Below are 15,257 nucleotides of genomic sequence, written 5' to 3'. Positions count from 1 at the left end.
GCTGGGAGAATTGTTGCTTACAATTACCGTAAATCGAAAAGTTGTACCGTTGACGTTTCTTTGACATTTCTCCGAATACGCGAGATCTTGGGCAGAAGCTATTTGAAGTTATTATGGTCTTGTTTGTTGCCAGATATGAATCTAGAAAGTAAAGTTTTGTTAGTGATGCCAACCCCACATTATTTTGGCATTAATTCGCCGCTATTGGTCCTCGATACATAAACCAACTATCCGATCGCTGGTTTATGGCAGTGTAAATGTACTCTGTTGGTTTCGTGTTTATTTACATTCGCGGTCCTCGACACGGCTCCAATTAGCTCATCCAATAACACCCGCCCCTAGAAAAATACCCCGAACACGTCCTAAATTAAATTTTGATTAAGTCCAAACTTAATTAGTCGCGACTAACGTCTCAATGTGTGTACTTACCCGGAGGAGTTATTGCCGACATACTGCTATGACCCGGATTAAGTCTCCCCATTATTAAGGGTAGCTGCAGTGTGCATACCGCCCTTTGTAACAAGAGCCGAGATGGCCGCATTATCATCGTAAGAATTACTTATTAGCCAATAAAAGCGGAATTATAAAATGGCTGAGACGGTCTACTTGCTGCCGTATGAATTTCATTGTTCCCGACCGGAATCTCAAGTCGGATTCTGATCCGGCTATTCCGGACACGTAAAAACGTTAATAACAACCTACCCTGCACATAGGTGCTCGTCTGCTAGGGTTGGAGGGTAAGACAGACGTGGGGTGGGTTGCTGCGTGAAAGGCGGAGGTCTGATTCGAATCAGCAAAAAATTCAATGGGAAATAAACGATTTTTAGTACAAGCTTGTAGCGTTACGAAACGCCACAATGGCGATTGGCCGGAGTAGGAGGCCACGAGGTCCTACTTATGCTCGCGGGGCTAATAGATCGCAGTTCGAAGACCCGGAACTAGCAGTTAACGCACGGCATTTGGCAACGCGACGCGCCCACCCTGCCTTCAAGTTTTTTACGTCGCTCATTCCGGAAGCGGAAAGTTTCAATTTAGAGTCATTTGTGCCAGCCACCACGGGGGGGCTGGAAGAACACATGTTACCCCCGCAAATGTCAGGCTGAGGTGGCCTCACGCCTCTAGGTTGGCGAGCTGCAACCTATCTTTCAGAACCCCACTTTCACTTTCTCTTTCTCTTCACTTTCTCTTCTTCTCTTCTCAGCGATAGGTGACCGTACGGCAATGTTGGGTCCCTTTTCCTCTTTAGTAACTTGCCGGAAAGTCATCTCCTTCTTTTCAACCCCATCTTTCTTCCTGTCCTTTTTTTGACCTGCGAGTTACGGCAATTAACATCAGGATAGACGTGCACGACTTACCGACACAATACCGTCCAAAATCTGAATTCTCCCGCTCGGTATAATTTCGAGGTAAACAAACCGACGCCATGACGGTCCACCTGTCATGACACGCGCACGTGTAGTACCACCGGAAATGCACATTTTTGATTGCGCAGTACCACGCAAGCGCAGCCCGCCTTATAGCACAACTGAATAAGGTCGAGAATCGCGCGCGTGACGATTTTCGCGATTTATGGGACTGCGGTACCGAGATTAAAAATGCGGAAGTCGGACACTTGGTCGAGAGCCGTCGAAGCGACGCCAGCGAAGCGCCTTTTAGAGTTCGTGGTCGAGTGACCCCTCGCACTATAGAGGTAATTATCGTTCAATTTTGAATTCATTTCACTAAGACCATGTATTAGGGGTGGTTCGATCCAGTTTAGAGTCAATCCCGTTTGGATGAATTGATCCAGTACCGTATCGCAACTTTAGAGTACCGAAAATTTTTGAGTAAAGGAGTGCCGGAAGGACTTCGATTTAGCGCCAAGAACCCCCTTTTTCGCTGAAAGGTAATTACCGAATCTTCCGATTTTCACAACACTAACGACAATTCGTTAGGGATCGTTCGCAGGGCGATTCGTAGCCAGATCGTTCGCAGGGCGATTCGTAGCCAGATCGTTCGCAGGGCGATTCGTAGCCAGATCGTTCGCAGAGGCGACCATTTTGGAGAACATCGTTCGCAGAGGCGATCGTTTATTTTGAGCACCGTATCGCCAAGGTCACACCGCAAGTCAAAAGGACGCTATTCGAGGAGACAACAGACCCGTCATAAAGCTAAGTCGCCATATTTTTTTACCGCGGCATTGCAAAATTTAGGAACGCCTCGAATTTCTCGCTTCTCGCTTTCATAATTTTTGTATGTTCACTAAATTTTTTTGAAACTTTGCAAATGTTTAGAATTTTTTTGTAAGAACCTTTTCATTCAATCTCCAGTGTCAACTTAAAGAAATTTCAGTCAAATTTAACGTTTCGGAACTTCACCGATTTAAACTTTCCTATCAGGATCAATTTTAATTTTTTGTCAAGGTGACACCCCAATCTTGACCTTGGGTTTCATTAAGTTTACATTTAATAATTAGCTCGATCAGAAGGAAGTCTAAGTTCGGGAGGTTCCTCATCAGGAATCAAAACATCTTTTATTTCGTCGAAGAATATCATGTTTAGTTTAAGATTCGGTCACATGTGAAAGAAAAGCTTTTCTGGTTACGACCAAAGTAGATATTAAGGCCACCAAAAAGTACTGGTTCCGCATCTTTCAATTTTCATCTAGTAGTTACAAGCGAACCATTATCGCATTCGTGTGAACCAGTACCGAACCACCAAATACTGTTCTGTGGATAATTTTGCAGTAACCGAATAAACCAAAATTTGTTTAACGATCAGAAAGCGTTTGCTTTTACTTACCTTCGACGAGTAAGATCTGAGCACTTGTCCCGGCAGCTGGACAAGCAACAACCAGCTCAAGACAATAGCTGCCTGGCGCCCATTTTTTTAAAAATCCGAACCCACGCCCTCTGCCCCGAAAAACCCCCTGGGAGCCCGGAGCTGTCACTGGCCAACTTTTGGTCACAAGCTTTTTGTTGTGTTTACGCAAGGTAATGTCAAAACAATTGAAAACTGAACCTGTTTCCAATCTAAACATAAACTACAAGTTTTAATTGAAAAATGCTGTTGTTTTTTATTTATTAATGAATAATAGAACGACTGGCAATATGACAAAAAATGTGTAAATAATTGGTCATGTGTCGCTTTATTAAAACAATATTATGAGTGCAGCAAAATGCAAAATGGCAGTTTTCGGTATTTCGGATCAAGTAAATAAATAAATTGTGAAATTGTTATAGAAGAACCATCGCAGGAAGCGGTTTCGGCAAATCATATTTGTTTCTTTGTTGGTTCTAAGAGGTGATCGGAATTACCCCAAACTCGGACGAATTTTGAAGAATTCTCAGTTTTGTTTCTATTTGTAGTAGTTTTGAACTTCTCTTATGTTGAAAGCGTCAATTAATTGTTGATCGGAATTCCCCCACTTCTAGTTTCTTGAAGAATAATAAAAATCCACAGTTTTCACAGTTTTTTGTGAACTGTTCCACACCGTCCAAATGATTGAAGTTGTCTTCGTGTGAAATTTGAACTTTCAGGGGCAGACAAGTTGTTGGAAAAAATAAAAACCGCAGTGCCAACCCCTCAGCAGCTCCCCATTCTGCGGTGTCTGTCGTTCGTTGTGCGCCAACAGTGCGGATGCTCGAATTAGATTACAGTTGCACTTAATTAACTTTATAAACGGATCGTTTTGTGTACAAAAGGAAAAGACACACGCACACAAACGTAATCGTTTAAAGTAGACAGCAGCGTCAAGTGGCGGGAACAAACGTAATATTGTGCCGGGGACGAAGAATAATGTCGCACAGTTTGCTCTAATCTAAATTTTTACGTCCCCGTTTGTAATGGAACCTTTCCAACTTAACTAGACTTTATCTCGTGTCATCTGAGACGTCCCACTTTGATAACGTGACTCGCCTCGCCCACTATCACTAGTTTAAATTTCGCCGGCGAAAAATCCACCTCGGCGATCGAATCACCCGCAGCGACTCGAGTAATTACTCGCCCTAATAAGAATCCGGCTCGAAGGACCGTAATGAGATGCGACACACACTCCCGCGCAAACAATTCGTTTTATCGCTGATTAATGGCGTGTTTCGGGTCGAATGCCTCCGTAAATAAGGCCCTTTGTGCGAAATGTTAATTTAGTAAATATAAAACGCTCGCCGATACTGCCTGATGTGATTGACGGCCCGCATAGATTGGATAGGTTTTTAATTGTTGCCCACCATTTTGCGGACAACTTCATTCGGATCCGCCGCAGAGATAGACTTGTCATTCCGAAACAATAAAAATGCGATGCCGTTTTTACCCGTCGGCCGGACGCATCCATCAATGTGTCGAAGAGGACGACTTGCCAATTAATCCGACCGGTGGCGGCGGCGCCGCCTCCCGCGGACAAATTTGCACTGATCGCCTAACCCTTACTTTGCGTTTTGTCGAGCTACAAAAGACACAAAGTGACACGATTCGAGCATCGAACAGCTAAAGTCGACTCGTAGATTGACTCATACGAATATATGTATTTGCAAAACATGTCGCAAACTCCTTGTACTTCAGTTTGATACACTGTTTTTACGCCTTGTACCGCATTGACAAGCACAAGATATCACAATCTTTCTCGTTGCGACAGTATATCACAATATCGACCAATAAGTAAAATTGTACGAAATTCGCTCTCTCAACCTGGTTTACGTCCCGCAATTCACCTCCAGCTCGTTCCCGACCTCACCTCAATCATCTTGCTTCCAATATTTATTAACTTCACAAGAAAGCGCGATTTATCGCGCAACTTCCTTGCCTGGCAACTTCCAAACGCGAGCTTTAAAACATCGCGAGATTTGAGTGGTCCTTCCACCCGGACCTCCAGACCTGATTAATATAGTGTCCCACCCGGGGGTGAAAAAACCTCCCCGAGTGTTAATTTATTGGACGAATTATATCGTTTCACAACTTCGCCGTAGTTTGTCAGTTAAAATTGCTTTTATAATTGCCGACTACAATAAAGCTGGCGCGATGCAGTTTTATATAAATCATGAAGTACGTACTGTACGGAGAAAGTTGCGTCGCCGCCGATAAATTATTCAACAGCGACTAGTCAATAATTGATTCTGAAAACAACGACACTGGCGAGTTTTTGAGACGAGGGAGGGGTGAAACCGCGTCCGGGCGCGATCCTTCATGGCACTCTTGTTGTTCGTGCAAGTTCCGCGAGCTTTATGGGCCGTGTTCCACTTATGCTCGATAAAATGTGAAATCTTATATCAGGGCGCGGCCAACTTGGAATTTACGGCGTGTAATGCATGCGCCCGGATATTTATAAGCGCTGGAACGGGCGACCCAACAACCTACAACAGTTACAGTAAATTTACAGCTTGACCTGATAAACACAAGTCGAGTCGTAGATTGATTCGTACCGTTCTAACGTTCTTATCGAAGCAAAATCAACAGTTCGCACAACAGTGGGGGAATTCCGATCACTTCATTTTAAACTCCTGGCGCATCGGATGTTTGCCTGTCATGAAATAAACCAACACAATCACTTAACAAGCTTTCATTGACATGTCTAGACGAGAAAAAATTGAAAATTGTTAAAAACAAACAAACATTATTGCAAAATATTCTTGCGATTGGAATTCTTCCGACTCTCGGGTAATTTCGATCACTTGTTGGTGCAGATTTACAAAGAGACAAAAACAATCTGTCCGAGCTTGCGAATTTCCTTGACGTATAGCTCCACGTTTCATTTCTGCGTTCACAGTTTCTGTGACTGTCTTTTTTAAACTTGAGCTGTCAATTTCTCTTCTACAGCTTCTTCGAGAGAAATTTTCTTTGAAAGCAGCAAATTTACTGCACAAGACTTTGGTTTATATCGCCTCTACGTGTGATCGGAATTACCCCAATTTCCCATGAATGCTGTGGACCAGAACGTTAATTATCTAAATTATATAAAGAATTCTTGTAAGAAAAATTCAGTAAAGAGAAAAATGTCGCTTTCAGCTGAGTTTTAATGGCTTCGTTACACAAACAGCTTTAAATGTGTTTGTTCGGAGGTGATCGGAATTCCCCCAATTTCCTAGCTGTTCTGTTGTAGACAATGTAATTGTAGTTGGTAAAGTCCGTTGTTGTAGCAGTTGCTTTGTCGGCGGAGATGTAAATTGTTGTAAAAATGGTGGACGAGGGGACATCGCCGTTAATGTAAGTTTTGTAGATTTCGGGTGTGTCCGGTCGGTGTGGGTCACGTCCCTTTGAGAAATGACCATGGTGGCCCCTAAAGGAATCCGTTGCTTAATTAAACCCTTTCGTTTCATCTAGTCCTGAATTGAAATTCCATCGCAGCGCCGCCAACACAACAAATAATTTAACGTCGGTCCGAATCGGCCAGGATTCATCTCGTCGAGGATAATTCCAAGGACAATCGTCGGAATTGCATTAAAACCTTCCCGTTAGCCGGAAAGTTTCGTCCTTTCGGAAAGTCGGCGTGTCATTGTCTGAACATCAGCAGATGACACGGTCGAACAGATAGAGCCGGACCCGGAGTCGGCCGGAGCCTCCTTACCCGGAATCCCGCTCACAATGGCGGAATTATTAGATTTGGTTGTCGGTCCGTCGGAATCCTTAAAAAAGAGGATCAGCCGCGGACAAATTTATAACGCGTCGTCCCACGCTCCGGATTAAAACGAATTAAGCCGCGAATTCCGGGCGGGGAGGGATCCGATTCCGGTTATGTTAGACTAGATGAAATGGCGGCCGGGCACGCAAATAAACATTTCTCTTCATTATAATGGTTGAGCAAACTGAACAAGGACTCTAAACATCAGCTCTGTAAATTAGTATTTTACCCTCTACACGCTTTTATCGTGTTCCGTCGACTGTAAAAAGTGTTGACTGGGACGAAATTGCGGACGCTCTGCGAATTTATGTGGAATTTTAAAAATGTATCGGGACTAACCGGAACGGGACGAATCGGAGATCGTGGAATGCACTCTGACATTTACACAACCGGAACGGCTCATCTAACCAGACTACCGAACGAGGAATTTCTATAACGAGTTGTCTTAACGGCGATAACAAGAGACGACAACCCGCAAATTTGTATGTAATGCATGTTGCGTCGAGAAAGTGTTCCGACGAGCGACGCTGTCTAGCTTTAACAAAAATAAGAACCAAACCAGTCTATAGATTTATTGCGTTTAATCAAGTCTTTGAATTTTGTGGCATCTAAACGATTAACTTTATCGCACGATTAAATTCTATTCAGACCAGAAACGTCTTTCGTTTCTTGGGTGTAATCTTCATCTATCTTAGTCTCATTCTTATATCGGTCCGCAAGTAGCATGCTCATTTTCGTTTGCTTTATGTTCTTTTAAAACTGCTTTCGTTGTTTTATGTTTTGTTTTATTAGTTTGTTATCTATTTTGGCGTGTTTTTATGTGCTTTATTGTCAAGTTTTTTCGTCGTATTAAACTTTCTTTTTATATCTTTCTAAATATACGTATATTATCACCTGCAATGAAATTATTTTTTATAATGCTGTCGCATCTTTCCAGATTTTTATCTACTTTTGTAATTCTTTATGTTTTACCACCAAATTCTCGTTGGTCTTTCACACTTAGTATTCAAGTCTAAGCAATAATAGTTGTTTGTATATCAAGGCCAAAAAATGCATCTTTTTCGTCCGAGTCTGAGTTTTCTGGCCGAGGCGCAGCCGAGGCTTGAAAACAGGCGAGGACAAAAGGCACCTTTTGGCAGAGGTGCACATTATATTATTATGATATTAGCATCTTATCATTTTTTACAGTATGTATTTGTTATCAGTTTGCCAACAAAACTACAAATGTATTATTTACAATTCTATTACTTATTTACATAATTTATGGTTTTGACGGTTTCACTGATAACTTACTAAACAGACCAATAGATGGCGCCACGGTCAGCGTCCGAAAAAGTGCGTCCGAAAAAGCGTTACTTTTCGTCCGCTTGTCAGTACCGTTTTCATTAAGGGTGCCTAAAAAATTATTCATGACGTGTCCTGTAATTTTATCGATTCAGCTGTTAATTTGAGACTTTTTTCCACATCTTTCATTTTATAAACACTTTTTAATGAACGTTTCTACGTTATGATCCCTTATAATGTTCTTATTAACATCCGTTTTCTTATCTATCTATCTAAATTTTTATTTCGAATATGTCTTTTTTCGCCTCGTTTTCGCTCACTGTTGCCAGATTTTCATTTTCCAAGTCCCTCAATTCCCCCGATTCTGTAGCAAAATTCACATTACTCATCGGTGAAAGAGCGCCCGTCACACAATGCGATTGTCAGCGGTGAATGTTCCGTGTCGTCTGGGGTGCGCCTCGAAATTGGGGCTGTCCTGGCGCAATTTCGCCCGGATAGACGTTCGGACGTTTTTAAATTGATGAAGAAATGTAAAAACTTGGATCCCGATCGGTGGAGAGCGAGCACATGGCGCCGCTCCCCCAGGACGCCGATTACGCAGACACCAACTTACCTTCACGAATTATTTTCAGGGGCGCAAAATGTATCCAGGCTGTTTTAATTCGCCCAAATTGCCACGCCGTTCCATTCGGAATTTATTTAACGCGATTTTTCATCACAAACGGACGGCCAAACCGAATTAGAGCCCGAATGAAATTACAAACTATTTGTATTAATTGCGTTATTAAATTATTCTCTCAAAGTTGAAAGGGTTGTGTCGGTGAAAATTTAGCGGCGCTAATTCCCTTAAAAATCCCATCAGAAAAAGCGCCAAACAAAGAGCGTTATTGTGTTAAATCGCTAAAACGTTTCGTTTTAAGAACCTGCGAAGTACATTGTTGTTGGCGCAAAAGAAATAGAGATTAATGGAGGTTTCAAGATGGCGGGGGTGACGTCACGAGGGTGCTCACCTCGTCCGGCGCTTTCAATTATGCGGTTTGAGAGTCGTTGTTTAATTTTTTTCTGATTCGATTTTTGCCGACGATGACTGAAGCAACTCCGGCAAATTCCTCTTTTCGGTGCTTTTATGAGTCGTTAATTCGCGAACGCGCCCTAAGCCTTCTTCGCGGCACTTTGAAATTATTTTTAGTTCCCCGAAGCATGAAATAAAGGAGATTTTTGGAATGTTAAAGTGGGTAGGTAATGGACGAAATTTGCATAGCCGCCCCCGGTCGATAAGGCGGCAGGCACCGACCACCGCGATCCGATCATGTCAGAACGCGGTGCAGTTTACACGCGGCTGCACCGGCGGCGTCTTGCCGCCCCCACATGTCTCATTTCGTCTTGCAACGTGAACTCGTTACCTGCCCGGTGTTAATTTCGCTGTCTGGTGGGAAGCGAGGGGCGGCAAAAACACTCTAATTCCACCCCCGACGATTTATCTAGCGCGCCCGGCTGATATTAAACGCGGACAAAATGTTATGAATGGAAATAATGCGGTTCTCGGGGCGAAAAAATTCGCACCAGTAAAAACAAATAAAATATTCAGCAGGAACGCCGAATTTATGCAGGGGTGGCGAGGGCGCGCGGTGGGGAAAGTGGCACTTTTACGGCCGCCAGGTCGTTAACGGCGCTCCTTAAACAAGCTTGTCCCGAAAATATCCATCGGAAAGCGTCACGGGGGTGGTTAGTCGCGGCCACGCCACGCGGGCACCGCAATTTTTCCAGGTGCGACTGTTTGACTTGCAAACAATCACGATCGAGACGATCCCTCAGCATCTCAGATAATTCACCAAGCGGACGTGTCCACGGTTATTCCCCGACACACTTAATTGCTTTTCAAATGTTCAGCGGAGCGAATCCTTGGGCCCCGAAAGGACGGCAAACACGCAACTGAACTATCTGTTGGCCTCATCAACCCTCGATGTATCTTCGGATAATCTAGACAAGTCAGTAATTGGATCTTCGACTGGTAAACACGGACCTTTTAAAAATGCCACATCGCAAACATCTCCCCCGTCTCTTTCTCTCCCGCGCGGTTTTTGACGGATACCTCGCTCGATAATTGATTGCGGAGTGAAATCTCTGGAGGCTCGATGGCAATGGCAACACTGGAGGCGGACTTTCCGTTTCCACTCTATAATTGTATCAACTGGAGCCGTTTAGAATCAGAACAGTGTAGTCAGCTAGTTTCGCACTAACGACGGGACAATTTTAATGTCACGGACGCCATACAGGCGGTGTTAAAGCCATTGCTGTGCGCTAGACTGTCATGCAAATTATCATTCGCCCCAATCTGGGACTCGACGGTCGCAGATAAGGACATGAGGACTCGATTAGGTCAAAACTTTCCGTTTTTGTACACACCGCAAATTATTTTTGCCGGGTGATCCGCAGCGGAATTAAGATAAAGCGCACAATGTTTGCGAGGGCCAGGAACTGTTGAAAAATTGCACGGATGCACTTTCGAAAATAAAAAGCCTGTGGGCTGCCACGAACTTGCATAAATCATCATTTTTTACTTGGTTTACGCTTTATGTGGCGGTTTGTTGTTCTCAATAATAATACATTTTTGAAATTTATACCAGGCAAGGATTTCTGCCTCGACAAAGAAATCTTTGTTGCCTAATTATAAGGAGCAACTAATAGGCTGCTTTTAGTTAAATAATTAAATTTCTTGTTCCATCATAAAGAACCAAATTAGCTTTTTACAATCTTTTTTTTTGTTCTTTCTAAATTATAATTTGAACGAGCAACTACTCGTATCTACTTTTCGTTGATTTTTTTCCATTATTAATGAGTCTGTTGTTTTGTTCAATGAGAGAGAAAATGAATGCTGTCTGATTCATAGTTTGAAGTTTCATTAATTATTTTTTGTGGGATTACAAAATATGCTGCGTTCGTGGGTGTAAACTGCCCACTTGTAGAAAAAGAAGCTCCTACCCATTTTACACAGATGGCTCTAGGATGTTGCATTCAATAAATTTCAATAAATAAAATGAGCTTGAAAACAAGTCATTTTCTCAATTTTTTGTGTTTTTGAACAGACTTCAATGGGCTGTTTTTCAAACTCAACAAACTTCAACGATTGAAAATCGACTCATTTTTCTAAAAAATTGATGTTTTTGAGAAAATCTGAGTTAGAAAAAGGGGTTAAAAATCTGAGTAAAAAGTTAAATTCAACATATTAGACTACTCAAATTTTAGCATGAATGGTGTATATCTTGGGTTTATACTGTTATTATTAAATTTATACCACGCATGTAGAATGATGTTCTGCGGTGAGAGCATTTTTATTTAATAAGGTTTCGCCTCCGCGAATCCTGCATAATGTTTGTTTACAAGAAAACAAGATTTACATTGATTTTATCTATATTCATACATTTTTAAAAATTTATTTTCAAAAGCAAAAGTATTTTTAGCAGGCAGGATCTTGGAGGAATTTTTAAGCAGTTGTGGAACACATCACACTGAATAAATGTATTATTTGCATTTTTTTTGTCCGTTTTTCTTTTCATGTAAAACGCATCATAATCACTCTTTCCGATTTTTCTCCACCTTGTGGTCAATCGATTTCTCATTTTTGGTGTTTCACAAATTAGTGATTCCATCGCATCGACAAGCATGTCCTAGGTACTATTTATGCACCTAACCTACAATAATAATTTATAATTCTTCCTCTAGGGAACTCAGAAATAATGTTCATCAGAACATTATGAATGAATTTAGTAGGCCATTTTGCAGCCTACTCACAACCATTTAATTTGGTGTATAGATAATTAAAATCGTCCGATAAATAAGGGAGCTATGGATTCGGTTTTTTTTTTGGGACACCCTGTATAACAAAAATTATCAAAACGTGAATTGCAAACGTTTACAAATTACAACTGTTCACTTTTTAACACTGAAGGGCCATCTTGCTTGCGCTATTTTTGACTTTGACATACATCTGACAGCATGGACACGCCCACAACGAGCGACTCGTTAAATACCACAGTGGCACCGGTATTGGATAATAATTTCGTTATTTGGCTTTTAATAGGGATAATTTAAAGGACTCCTCTCAGAGAAAAAATGACACAACTAGTTCTACTTTTATTCGTTCCTAGAAGCTTCCCGAAGTTCCTTCCTGCAAACGAATCAACCCTTGAAAATCTCTAAGATAAAATGCAAGTGCATAAAGGATCATCTCTAATATTCAAAGTCTTGTAGATGTCAGAACTTATGGAAAAGTTTTTACATCAAGTCTTGTTGATGTCTGGAAGATTAGGCACAGAGTTTATTATTTATACTTGTTCCTCGTATATTAACTTTATTTTTGAAATAAACAACACAAGTTTTACGGCTCAGCAGCATCGATCATTATTTATTACGGTCTGTTTTTGCTTTGAAGTCTGCACGTAACGAGATAACCGAGTAAGAAGGATCCATAGGAAACGCTCGTTACAGTTCCGTCTGCAATTACAGTTACCTTTAAATAAATTTAAACATCAAATGAATATATTATCTCTTTGAAAAGCAACAATCCTCCTCGGAAATTAATTATTTATCTGGCATTTCTTTGTCATCTTTTTCGAATTGAGTGCCTCGAGAAACGTAAAACAACGCTCCCAGAAATTCATCTGCAGATATTTTTGCGTCGGTATCGAGCACCAATTGTGGAATGGTGGATGCGCCGGGCGAAACTTTCTAACAGATTTAATTCCGGCACACAATGTCTTCTCAATTCACCCGAGACTGTCGGTTTGACTGCCAATTGTTTTCTTCGATTCGATTTTCGAGCTTGAACTTTACTTCCACGGAGTTGGAGTGGCGGACTTCCGGTAGGTAAATCAACGAACCCCGACGACTCCGGGGACCTGCACAATACGCGCACCCCGGAAAATCCGCGTCTTCCGTGGAAGTCGCCTCCGTCGTGGAGAAAAGAACCGGGAGGCCCCGTAAATTACGGCGAAACAGTCATTAGGCGTTAAACGCGATCCTGGTTTAGGTTAATGGATTTCAAATGCTTTAATGGATTTATATGAGTCCGGAATGCGCGATAAAGCGCCCGCTTTCCATAAAAAACAACACAACGGACACGGAAAGCTCCAAGAACAAAATATTGCCTGATGTGGCCACGTCCGTGGAGGTCTTGTAATTTATCGCGATTGTGATGAGAAGAAAATTGAAACGCTATTAAGCTGCTTAGGGAGGGCCCCAAAAGAAGCTTAAAATTTGAATTGGGGAAATCGTATTTTCGACCATCAATCAGGCAGCCGGAGAAAAAAATTAAATTAATTCTCGACAAAATTGGCGAGCCATCAGTTCTGCATTAAGACGGCGGAAAGTCGCTGAAAGGAGCGGATCCTCAATGGGAGATTGGGCCAGCGGTCGATCTGAGTTTTTTAATTTGCGAGCTGTACTCTTCACAATCTTACTGTATAAATCCGGACAAGGGGGGTGGCGCAAATTTTCAATTTTTAATGAAGCCACTCCAGTAATTGCAAATGGGATTGCGGCGATAAGTTGGGGACCAGGATCTGTTCCTGTGTAAATCTGCAGTGGCAACGTAAGCAGTTTAGGAAAACAAGATCAAGTCATATTTTCTTACAGTTACGGAACAGAAAAAATTCAGGATGAGCAAATTAATTGGAAGAAATCAAAAGAGAAAAAGCAAAAAAGAACGTTTTCAGGATTGCACAATTCATTAACAAGTTGATTTTTACCAAGCAGAAACCGAGCATCGTGGCCAAGCGCCTAGCGCGCCACTTTGCATTTGGGAGGTCCTGGGTTCTAATCCCGGGGCGGCCGGATCTGTAGTGGGTTTTTTTCACGGGTTTCCCCACTACATCACATCGTGGAATGAGCACTTGTCTTATATCACAGATAAGGCGAGTGCTGGGTCAGTATTTACCCGTCAGTACCTACCACCTTCCTTCCCCACCCATCCTCAACGTACCCATCCCGAATCTTCCCGTCAGTGTGGCTGAAAAGGCTATGGAAAGCCTCAGCAGCCCGTCCGGATGATGAAGAGTTATATGTTCCTGATGACGTCCTGGAATGGCGAGTGCAGCGAGGTACCAAATGTTGCAAAAAAATCAAAATTACATTATCAGAAAGAATTGGAAAAATTTACGAGTGAATGAAAACCAGTGAGCGAAAAACGGTGAGCCAAAGTGAAGTGAAGAGAATCCTTCACCCACTGGTAACTATGGATACAGACTCACATTCTAGGGAATAAATTATTTTTTTGTCATATTTCAGAAATATTGCACCCTTGTGTTCATCTATTAATGTATCCTTGAAGATACTGATTTGATTTCGATAAAATAATGCAAAGCCAACCACTGGTTTTAATCCTTTGGGATCTGTCGGCCTGTCCTTAGCGGCAGGATAAAGTACTTAATTATGATCATCCCTCTCCTCATGAAAAATTCAACAGTGCATTCGAAGTTCATGTTAATAAAATCGTGGAAAAGTTCATGGCGGAGACACGATATAAAATAACGTTCAGAGAGTTGTCCATATAGTTTACAATTTACGACCAGCACTCTGACAATTTTTAATTAAAATGGGAATGTTGCATGTTGGGCAAGGAAAAAATTTCCAGTTATTTTTTCCATCATCGTGCAGAAATTCCTTGCATTTATTACACGTTTCTTCGGTCAGCGACCCGAATACCTGGACCAAAAAAACCTGTCGACAGGACTAACAAACTTTTCGGAGTTCCCTTGCAACTCCATGCACTTTTATTACCGAATTACCCAAGCCAGCAGTCGTTGCTTTTTACGTCGGCGTCGAATCACCAGCGATTACTTAAATTCTATTAGATATTTACTCAGAGTTGGCAACAAAGTTGAGTTCTCGAGTCAACCACTCGCCATCCAAATCTCGAAACGGTTTGGCGTGCGTCAACTTTACAAAAAAAATACTTTTTCCCTTCGATGGGAAAATATTTTTGTAACGGGACGCCGGGCCTGTTCCATCGGCGGAAAGGAAGTCGGCGCTTTTATTTCCAACAACTTCCACGTGAACTTACAGCGGAATCAGAATTCGTTATCGTCGCAAACTTTCATCTTTTAACCGTTCCTTCCGACTCCGGTTGCTTTATTTCGCAATTGAAATTTTATTCGAGTTCACTACTTTAAAGGCTCACTTCTCCGGAGCGATTAACGCGTTAACCCGGACTATTACGGAGTCGTCGCTTTCAAAGTTGCATTTCTCGGGCCTGTTAGTGTGCATTAACGTTTTTCCTCGCAGAGCACTTGCATCAAAACTCCAAACGTGTCCTCGAGGGACAACATTTTCACACTTTATGAATACTTTATTTTCAACAAAGTCGAACGTTACGGATACTCATG

General features: G+C 42.0%; 1 protein-coding gene and 1 long non-coding RNA gene across 2 annotated transcripts in view; both read left to right on the top strand.

The window, feature by feature from the left end:
* Positions 1-15,257, top strand: part of LOC138124468 (ionotropic receptor 75a-like) — a 44,308-nt gene that overhangs the window by 20,830 nt on the left and 8,221 nt on the right. The window lies entirely within an intron of this gene.
* Positions 1,307-2,762, top strand: LOC138124481 (uncharacterized). Its single transcript, XR_011157160.1, has 2 exons — positions 1,307-1,690; positions 1,739-2,762. It is a non-coding gene; the product is annotated as an uncharacterized lncRNA (long non-coding RNA).

This window comes from Tenebrio molitor, chromosome 2 (assembly GCF_963966145.1).
Source record: "Tenebrio molitor chromosome 2, icTenMoli1.1, whole genome shotgun sequence".
Lineage (NCBI taxonomy): Eukaryota > Metazoa > Arthropoda > Insecta > Coleoptera > Tenebrionidae > Tenebrio > Tenebrio molitor.
The sequence above is the reverse complement of the archived record's forward strand: the minus strand, read 5'-3'. Positions and strand labels throughout refer to the sequence as shown.